Below are 9,523 nucleotides of genomic sequence, written 5' to 3'. Positions count from 1 at the left end.
AGCCAAAAAAAAAAAAAATACTATAACAACTATAAAATTTGGATTGATGGATATTTTTTAAACTTCTGTATCTCACTATACTATCTATTTATACTATCCATATACTATCTATACTACTGAGCTACTGAACTATCTATCCACCTAATACACACTGACCACCCAGCAGAGCCGAAGGCACCACTGTCTGCCAGGCAATACAGCACTGAGCAAAAATGGAAGAAAGTAAGAGTGTTCAGCAAATCGGAATATGATTTTAATGAAGTTTGATTTCAGGAGGGCATTGACTTAATTATGTAAACTCAAAACTCTTTTACATTCAATCCAGGGAAGTAATAAAAAGTATCCAGCCCAACCAAGAGTCATGGAAATCGTGAAAATAGGAGCTCCTAACACATCTGCAGAGAGCTGTGAGCAGAGTGCACAGCTGGGAGAGATGAAAACACAGCCTTTTCCTGGGTATTGTTTCTCGGGACTGGATCACAGCTTCAAAATGTGTATGTCCCATTCTTAGCACAATGCTCTAACTTACACCCTAGTAAATATTTTTGCAAGATAATATTTAACGATAAAGGTATTTTGCTCACTAGACTTTCCCTGTCAACAACTGGAAATTGACCTCTAACTTGGCCAAAGCTGAACAAACAGTGGAGGTGGTTATTTGCATCTGTGGCTTCTAAAATGCCTTCCTTTTTTAAATCTGGTATGAAAGAGTTTCCTTTAGTAAAAAGGAAAAAAAAGTACCAAAACAAAAGCCTCCTATTATTCTCTTTTTCTTCCTTTTCTTCCCCTCCTTCCATTTTTTTTAATGTGGACCATTTTTATGTCTTTACTGAATTTGTTACAACTTTGTTTCTGTTTTATGTTTTGGTTTTTATGGTTGTGAGATATGTGCAATCTTAGCTCCCTCACCAGGGATGGAACCTGCACCCCCTACATTGAAAGGTGGAGTCTTAACAGTTAGACTGCCAGCGAAGTCCTTCCATCCTTTCCAGTTTTAGAATGTCCCTTAGACCAGCAAAAGAAGAGTCTATTTTGGAAAGCCAAATAGTTAACATTGATGAGCAGAATGCCATTTGCAATATAACTCCTCACCCACTTGCCTAATTAAAGATGAGATTATGGATGTGTGGAATTATCACAGGGAATTTGAATTTTTAAGTGTTTCCTCACTATCTCATCTCCTTTCCTCTCCCTGAAACATCTAGGGAAGTGATGCTTATAGGTGAATACTCCCGCAACTGCCCTGAAATACACAGAAAACCCCCCATTTGTGTCAGGCAGAATGTTTTACTACCAAGACATCATTCACTCAGGGGTCCAGACTCTAATGTCGTGATTTTACCACAACTTTCCTTAAAGTCGTTTCCTTTCTCTAACCCTCAGTTTCCTCTCAGTAAAATGAAGAGTCTAGAAAGACACATTTTTGGCATTCGGCAATTTTATGAACGGTAAGAGGCAACAACTGGTGGCAGAAATTTTACAGAAGACCTTGCTTTTGCAGATTTAGAACATTCAGGCCAGTTCTAAGAGGTTATGTTCTGTCCACATCTGACCTCGACCTTATGGAAGAAAATACGAAGTGTACAGTTCAATACAGCATCCCTCTGTTGTGAGTTTGGTGCTGAATAAGGGATCTGGGAGACTTATTCTTTTGGATTTATTTTTGGATTGTTTTCCAAGCACTTCGGAGCACCACTGGACCCTCCCCTCCGCAGCACCCTCCCACCCCGGGGGCAGTTTGGAAACTTCACCTCAACCGGGAGACCATCAGCTGTGAGCAGCTTTGGAGGCGGGTTTCATTGTGTTTATGGGGATTGAACTGTATAGGTGGGATGTAGATTCAAGTCCGTACACCATGGAGAAATACTCCTTCCCAAAGTGGCTCAGGACTATTTTAAAGTCACAGCTAAAGATTTACTGTCTGTCGCCCTGGGGCTCGCCTGAGTCTAAAAATAGTTGTCCCCACCTGCTTGGGGAGGGAGAATGTCTGAGAACAGCGAGAAGTAAAACCTGAACCACCAGGAAACACACAACAAAGTCACATCCAGCCCCCAAGATCTGATTGTCAAAGGGTGGCTGTGACAGTTGATTTCCCATCAGTTACATTTGTAAAGGTGTTTTGAGGATGGAGATAAAATGAGAACCAATTGGACACATCCTTTGGGCTTAAGACCAAGTCGAAAATTGTATTACATCACCTCTGTAACAGCAGCTTAGTGACATCAGAGAAATGACTGGAGCGAATGGCCTGACAATTGCCCCTTGGCCCAGCTGGGGTCAGCCCTCGGGCTCCTCAATTCCAAAAGATGGACTTAACGCTGGAGACAAAGTGGCCAGTCTTTCTCTCCCCAAAGTAGACCATAGGTTATTTGGCCCTTGTCCAAGGACTGAAAACAACACTTTGTCTGGACATTTCTGGGAGCTCATACTTGTGTAAAGGAACTGACACACTGTGTGTGGAGGGGGGGTCTTTAAGGAATATTTGATTAATATACCTATGCCGAGGCCTCCCTATGATAACTTAAATACTGGGAAAGGAAAATTCAGGCCAATTTTTTCTATTATTTGGCTATTCTTTGGCTTCCCTCTGGCCATTTTCTACTTACCTTACTATACTTCTCTATCCATCCAGCTGTCCATCTATCTGTCGTAGGATGGAGAGATTAAACGGGGAAGTTTCAAGTTTCAGGGGGACTGTTTCACTTGCATTCCTATTAACATATTGTATAATGACTGTTTAATCTTTGGGCAAGATATTGAGAGGAGTTAGGGGTGGGAGAGAGACAGAGACCGTACTTGGGTGCTTGACTGACCCAGCTGGACTCAATCTTTATTTCTGTGTGTCTATTATTTCCCTGCCTCATACTGCAGTTGAGACTGCAGATAAATTTAGAAAGCACATTTGAATACAGGAAATGGTTTCTGATAAAGAAAAACATGCCTCCCCTCCCCCCTGAAATACACACATACATACATACACAGACCTCCCTCCCCACAACTCAGACATAATCTGTGAGTCCTGTGTTGCAGGAGGCCCCTTAGTCCGGGGTGAAGGACACAATCCAGTGTGGCTTGTTTTGCTGCTTCGGTTCAATTCCTAGAGTTAGGTTTCTTTTACCCTCTGAGGTCAGTCATGATAGACAGGCTGCAGAGTTCCAGATGGGAAATTCATGGATTCCAAGCATTTCAGTTTCTTTTCATTCAAATGGATAAAAACTAAGGGAACATGTGACACTTGCGTTGTCCCATTGTATGGGAGCAAAAATATGACGCCATATTGTCTCATTTTATAAGAAAATCCTGAAGGAGTCTTATGTTTAAGCAAGGTACCAAATGCTTTATGAGGTCTGTTCTAAGGCATGATTTACTGTGTAAACATCATGTAGGTGACTAGGGAAAATATGCACTGTGAGTTGTTTAGTGCTTAGAAGAGTTTTAAGTGGTGGAGCTTGAAAAGATATTACAGCAATCAATTATCGATGCAGGGGAAAATGCCACATAGTATTGATTCTCTTGTACAAGTGCACGTTTTTCCATTGCAGTGTATTCCAGTGGCATTATTCCTTGATTTTTATTAATAATAAATTCAGTACAGAATGTTAAGAGAGTATTAGGAGCTATTTTAGAATACATATTTTCCCATTAAATTTACTCATAGTCTTTTCCATAAGAAGAAATATGTTCTTCTGTAAGAAAATATGTAGTTGATGATAGAAACTTTTCCTCACCTCACTTAAAAATAAGAATATCTTATTTCAGATTAGTCCTCACTCTAAAAGAGTTTAGAAATGTGTAAATCTTTTAGAAATCCGTCCTGTATCCCCTTTAATTCGATCTCATCTTTTTACTTTAACGTGATTAGACTCCTAAATAGTGACCTCTCAGCAAATTAAAGACAAGAACAAGAAAGCACTCAGTCTGAGTTCAGGTCTCAGAAATTTGAGTCAACTTTCTCAAGGATGTATCAGTGTAGACTCAGAAATACACTCATTTGGAAGGAGGCAGAAGTCGGCTCAGAAAGTTATATATTAAGGCGGGACCCAGGAGGGAAATTCCTGTACTGTAACTCTACATTATTTGGAAACAGTGATAGGCGTGAAGGAGAAACTGTAGCCAAAGGGGAACAGGTGTTGGAGAAATTCCTGCTCAACCTCCAGGCCTTGGGAAGGACCCAGGGGACTCTGCTCCCGGCTGGGCCGAGGTTCTCAGATCAGCGCCAGTTCTTGGTGGATCCCTGCTACCAGAGAGCTGATACAGGACCATCTACCCCGGACACAAAAACAAGTGTTTTTTCTTTTACTTTGGCCACACCACGGGACTTGCAAGATCTTGGAATTAGAGCTGGAACCTCAGTGAAAGCACCGAGTCCTAACCGTTGGACCGCCAGGGAATTCCCAAGCATCATTTTTAAAGGTGCTATTGTGTACTGTTACACTGTACTTCCATCATTTATTCAGTAGGTCTCATGACCTATTTATACAGGTGGTCTGTGTGATAAAAAAAACACATGAGGACTCAAGAAAACCATCCTATTTCAAAGTCGATTTCTTGTGAGATATTTTTCTAGATATTCTGGAGGAAGAAGCCTGCTTATATGGCCCAGGAATGATTGGTAAACCAATAATAATACTCTGTTGTTGTTTTTCCAAAGAGAAGAGAAACATCTCATCAGAGAAATCTGAAGGCTTAGAACCGAGGTCACGCGATATTGTCAGATGCTGTGTCAGACATGACCATCAAGGAGTGGGGACCTGAAGAACACGGGGCAGGGTCGGGGCAGGAGCTGGGCCGCTGACAGGAGAGGCTCCTGCCTGGTCTCAGGGATGAGGGGCGAAAGCCTGGGAAGTTCCTCAGGCCCCGGGGTGACAGGGTGAAGGTAGGAGAGAGCAGGCTGAGTTCCTCCCATCTAACCAGCGACTGCTGGGGTATTTGCCAACAACACACTCTATGTTTCAGATTGAGAAGCAGAACCTCAAGGATAAAACTGTCCTAAGGCGTCTAAGCCAATGGTTCTCAGCTGGGGGTGATCTGGCCCTTCCTCTCACTGCCTTTGCCAGGGGCCACTGGGCAGTTTCTGGACGCATCTTGGGGGTCATAACTGGGGGTGCAGGTGCTACTAGTGGATGGGGGCCAGAGGTGTGGCTGGTCCTCCCCCAGTGCTCATGGTGGTCCCACCCGTGGGAATATCTGGGCTGAGATATCAGTAGAGATGTGGAGACATAGTCTAAAGGAGTTGGAAGGAAGTAGATTTTAAATGTTTGTATATACACAATTAGCATGTTTCTCATATAATGCAAATCACATATAATCTATATAGTATATAAGTACATAGTATATATGATTTATATAATAAAATATAAACAAGTATTTATATATTTTATTATTATTATAATATATTAAATGTATTATATATCATATTTTCACATATTATAATATATGGGCTTCCCTGGTGGCCCAGATGGTAAAGAATCTGCCTGCAGTGTAGAAGACCTGGATTCAATTCCTGGGTTGGAAAGATCCCCTGGAGAAGGAAATGGCAACCACTCCAGTATTCTTGCCTGGAGAATCCCATGGACAGAAGACCCTGGTGGACTACAGTCCATGAGGTAGCATAGAGTCAGACAGGACTGAGTGACTAACACTTTCACATTGTAATATATAAATATATTGTGAGTATATTATAAATATATTTATGTAGATATATATTATTAATTACCATTATATGATCATAAATTTTATATAAATTATGATTGTTTATTGGTTTTATATGAAAAATATTAATACATATGCATGTATTTATAAGTTTATACATATATACATGTGCATAGGCATATGAAACAGAAAGAAAGTGCTGGGTTAGAAAGCTAAACTTGTTGCCTTACAGAGGACGATAACAACAGTGTGGTCCATGTGCCTGGCCCCCCATGACCTCACATAGCCCGACAAGCCTCAGTTTCCTCATCTGTAACAGTGTGATAAAAATAATGTCTACTCCAATGGGCTCAAGGATGTAATTATATAACACAGGGAACATAACCAATATTTAGTAATAACTGTAAATGGGAAGTAATCTTTAAAAACTGTTTAAAAAATTTTTTTAAATGTCTACTGCAGAGTTTCCAAGAGTATTAAATAATGTAAAACACTTACGTTGGTGTTTTGTGAATAATAAACCCTGAATAGATATTTGCTCTAATTTTTCAGTTTTTAGCATTGCACCTGAGCTGTTACATGGAAATGAACCTAAATTTGAGGTGACTCAGAAAAATCATGTATTAACATGGGGTCCTTGGTGTTGATTAATAAAGAAATGAAATGCGATTCTCAATAAGAGCTCTTGTTTTCTAGTCCTTGTCACAGACTGTAAAGGGAGTGAAGTGATATCTGTTGGGAGAATCCTGACTGGAGCAGCAGGACAGGGCATGAACCTTAGCCTTTCAACTGGTGGAAGGACCCATGTCCAACGTAACAGGCTCTGGGGCCTTCAGGAAGGAAGCCCGAGAGCCAGTGGTGAAGTGAAAGTTGCTCAGTTGTGTCATACTCTTTGTGACCCCATGGACTATACAGTCCATGGAATTCTCCAGGCCAGGATACTGAAGTGGGTAGCCTTTCCCTTCTCCAGAGGATCTTTCCAACCCAGGGATGGAACCCAGGTCTCCCACATTGCAGGTGAATTCTTTACCAGCTGAGCCACCAGGGAAGTCTGAGGATTAGCCAGTGGGATAGCCAGGAAACCAGGGTTCACCATGAGTTCAGTCACTTCTCGAGTGCTTCCAAAGAAAAGTTAACTCACCTGCACAGAAGTGTCCTTTCTCACCACTGCTAGTGGAGTGTAACATTTTTAAATGGCCTTGTGGAGCTTGCTGGGCTGTGGTTTATGTAAGAATGTTCCAAGAACCTAACCAGTCCAGGAGGCGCAGAAAAGAAGGTGATGGGAGCTGCATACCCACCCAACAACGTCTGCCCATCTGGAGAGGGACTTGGGACAGCTGATCCCGAGGAGCCTCGCTGACTAACGTCCCGTGAGTGACTCAGCGGTGCACTGGCTGCTGTCCCGTCTGAATTTTCCCACGGGAGGGGGTTGGCATGGAGCAGGGACAGTGGGCTACTTTTCTGTATTCACTGTGTCCAAGTACTTGGAGATCTTTACTTTCCCCGGGGCCCCACACAGCTTCCCCACTGTGGATGCTCCAGAAGAGGGAGGGCAAGTCCCGTCCCTTCCACACAGAATGGGGATGCATCCTTCTTTTCTTAATATAAATTATGAGATTGAAGTTCCAGATTGAAATAACAAGTGTTTTTTTAAATTTTTCCCATGAGAGAAATACCCGCTAAAAAGGAGCAAAGAATTCTCTAACATCTTGCATGAACATAACACCCATTTAACTAAGAGACATACCCTGCAGGGGCCACACACACCTTAAAGTAGGTAATTAAGTTCTTGGGGCAGAGTCCCAGAGGTGGGAGAAGGTGCCTGTGATGCGTACGGGCGGTGGTGCCTGGCTCAGCCTGGTGGGTGTGATGAGCTGGGTGTCTCCCCATCTCCCCCACACCCCCTCTTCTCCTCCCTTCCCCGCACCCTCCTCCTTCTCCCACTTTATCCATCACAGCAGAGCTGCTCCCACAGCTGAGCACATTCAGGAACATGGAGTTGAGCTGGCTTTTTAAACCCAGAAACACAAGGACGGTAAAAGAGTGGCTTCAGGGATGCTCAGCTCCGGCTTCACTGAACGTATCTGTTTTCCTTATTCCAATTATTATTTGAGCAAATGGAGTCACGTGGAAGATCTGACAAGTGGGTGGAAGGGGATGGAGAGCGGAGGACAGCGCGTTTTTCAGGCATGAGAACGACAGCAGAGATGTCAGTGGGACTGCTCTATCCTCGGCCACACTGGCTTGTGCTGTGGAGGTGCCTGGTGGGTCCACGATGCTGGGTCACCTGAGACAGGTGTCCTGTGAGGCTGGCCTCTGTCCTGCCCGTCGACTTGGGGACAGCTGTGACTTGGGAGCCTCTGCCCCATCCCCATGTCCCAGCTCCACCAGGGCAGTAGGACTCTGTGTGTTGCCCTCCCACCCATCCTAGAAAGAGTTGGTTTGCTCTGGGGTCCTCTGGGTGCTGGGGCACCACGAACCCCCCCTTTCTTTTCCCAGGATCAGACCCATGACGCACCGTGTGGCCTCGAGATGGATTCAAGCTACAAACCTCAAGCCTAAAGGGCCCAGCGAACACGTGGTGGACTTCCCCGTACCCCCTCCAAGGTGAGGTCATTGAGACATTGAGTTCCTAAAACAATCAAAGGGGCTTTTTGTTTTCTTCTTCAAATATATTCCATGCTATTTTCAGAATGATGTAGAGTGACAAGTGTTCTTGAAATTTGGCCTGTGTTGAAGGCCAGGGTACAGGGTGATCATGACAAGAACCGTAAGGCTGACCAGCATGGTCAGGGGACACCTCTCAGGTCCCCATCTCTCCACCTCTGAGCTCACAGTACTTTTCTTTTAAAATAGTTTTTTGCTTAGGAAGGATCCTAATGCCTTATCCTTAGAGAAATTTGAGCTTAAGTTTCAGAACCAAGGAGAACACTGAACACTGGTAATGACCAGTCCCTTCTTTTACAAAGTGGCCCCAGAATATGCACACTTCTTTCCTCTTTCTTTCTTTCTTTTTTTTTTTTTTTTTGGTACATGTTTAGAAGTGAGAATCTGTATAATATTTAGGATGAAGAGAAGCTGAGCTTTTAATCTCTGAGCAAAAGGCCTCGGGTAACTTTCAAGTTCCTCTGAATCTTCTGATTTTCACTCTGGTTCAAAAACCCTAGCTCCACGTGCAGTTGAGAGGGCATTTTCTCCCATTTGTGACTTCTGCATTTGGTATCAAGTCTTGGGTTACGTGCCTGGCTTCGAGAATGAGGCCATGCTCTCTTTCCAGGAGTCCCAGCATCAGAGCACTTCTCTATGGTGGGAAGAACAGCTCAGAGTGAGCCAGGGACCTCCAACCCATCCAGGCAACAGACACCAGTGAGCCCTGGCTTGTCCAAATGCCCATCTGGACGATGTAGGGGTGAAGAGAACCTGTTCTTAGTGATAGGCCTGATACAGGAAATGAAAGACGGAACCAATGGTTTCGACCAAGTGACAGCAGAACTGAAAGTCTGCAAATAAAAATTGCAGATCCTTAATCACAACTTTCTCTCTGCTCAGACTGTATAAAAACACGCAATTCTATAGGAGACTTGTCTTTTATTTTTTGTCCAAAACCTCTTGAGTCATTTTGACTTCTGTCTCTTGATTTAGGTTTGACTCTGAAAGCAAAGCAATAGTAAAACACCTCATTTCCTTGCTCTGCACATTCTGCACTCGGGGGTGTTCTCCACCCAGGGTTCTGCTCGGAGGACCGTCCTTCCATCATAGCCTCACCCAGCTCAGCTAGATCTACTCTCTGGGCGTCCTTGAGACAGTGGAGAAGCACCTCAAACCCTGACTCTTTGTTTCATTTCTAAACCAAATATTTGGGATTAAAAAA

The sequence above is a fragment of the Muntiacus reevesi genome, chromosome 2 (assembly GCF_963930625.1).
Source record: "Muntiacus reevesi chromosome 2, mMunRee1.1, whole genome shotgun sequence".
NCBI classification, from domain to species: Eukaryota; Metazoa; Chordata; class Mammalia; order Artiodactyla; family Cervidae; genus Muntiacus; species Muntiacus reevesi.
Note: the sequence above shows the minus strand (reverse complement) of the source record.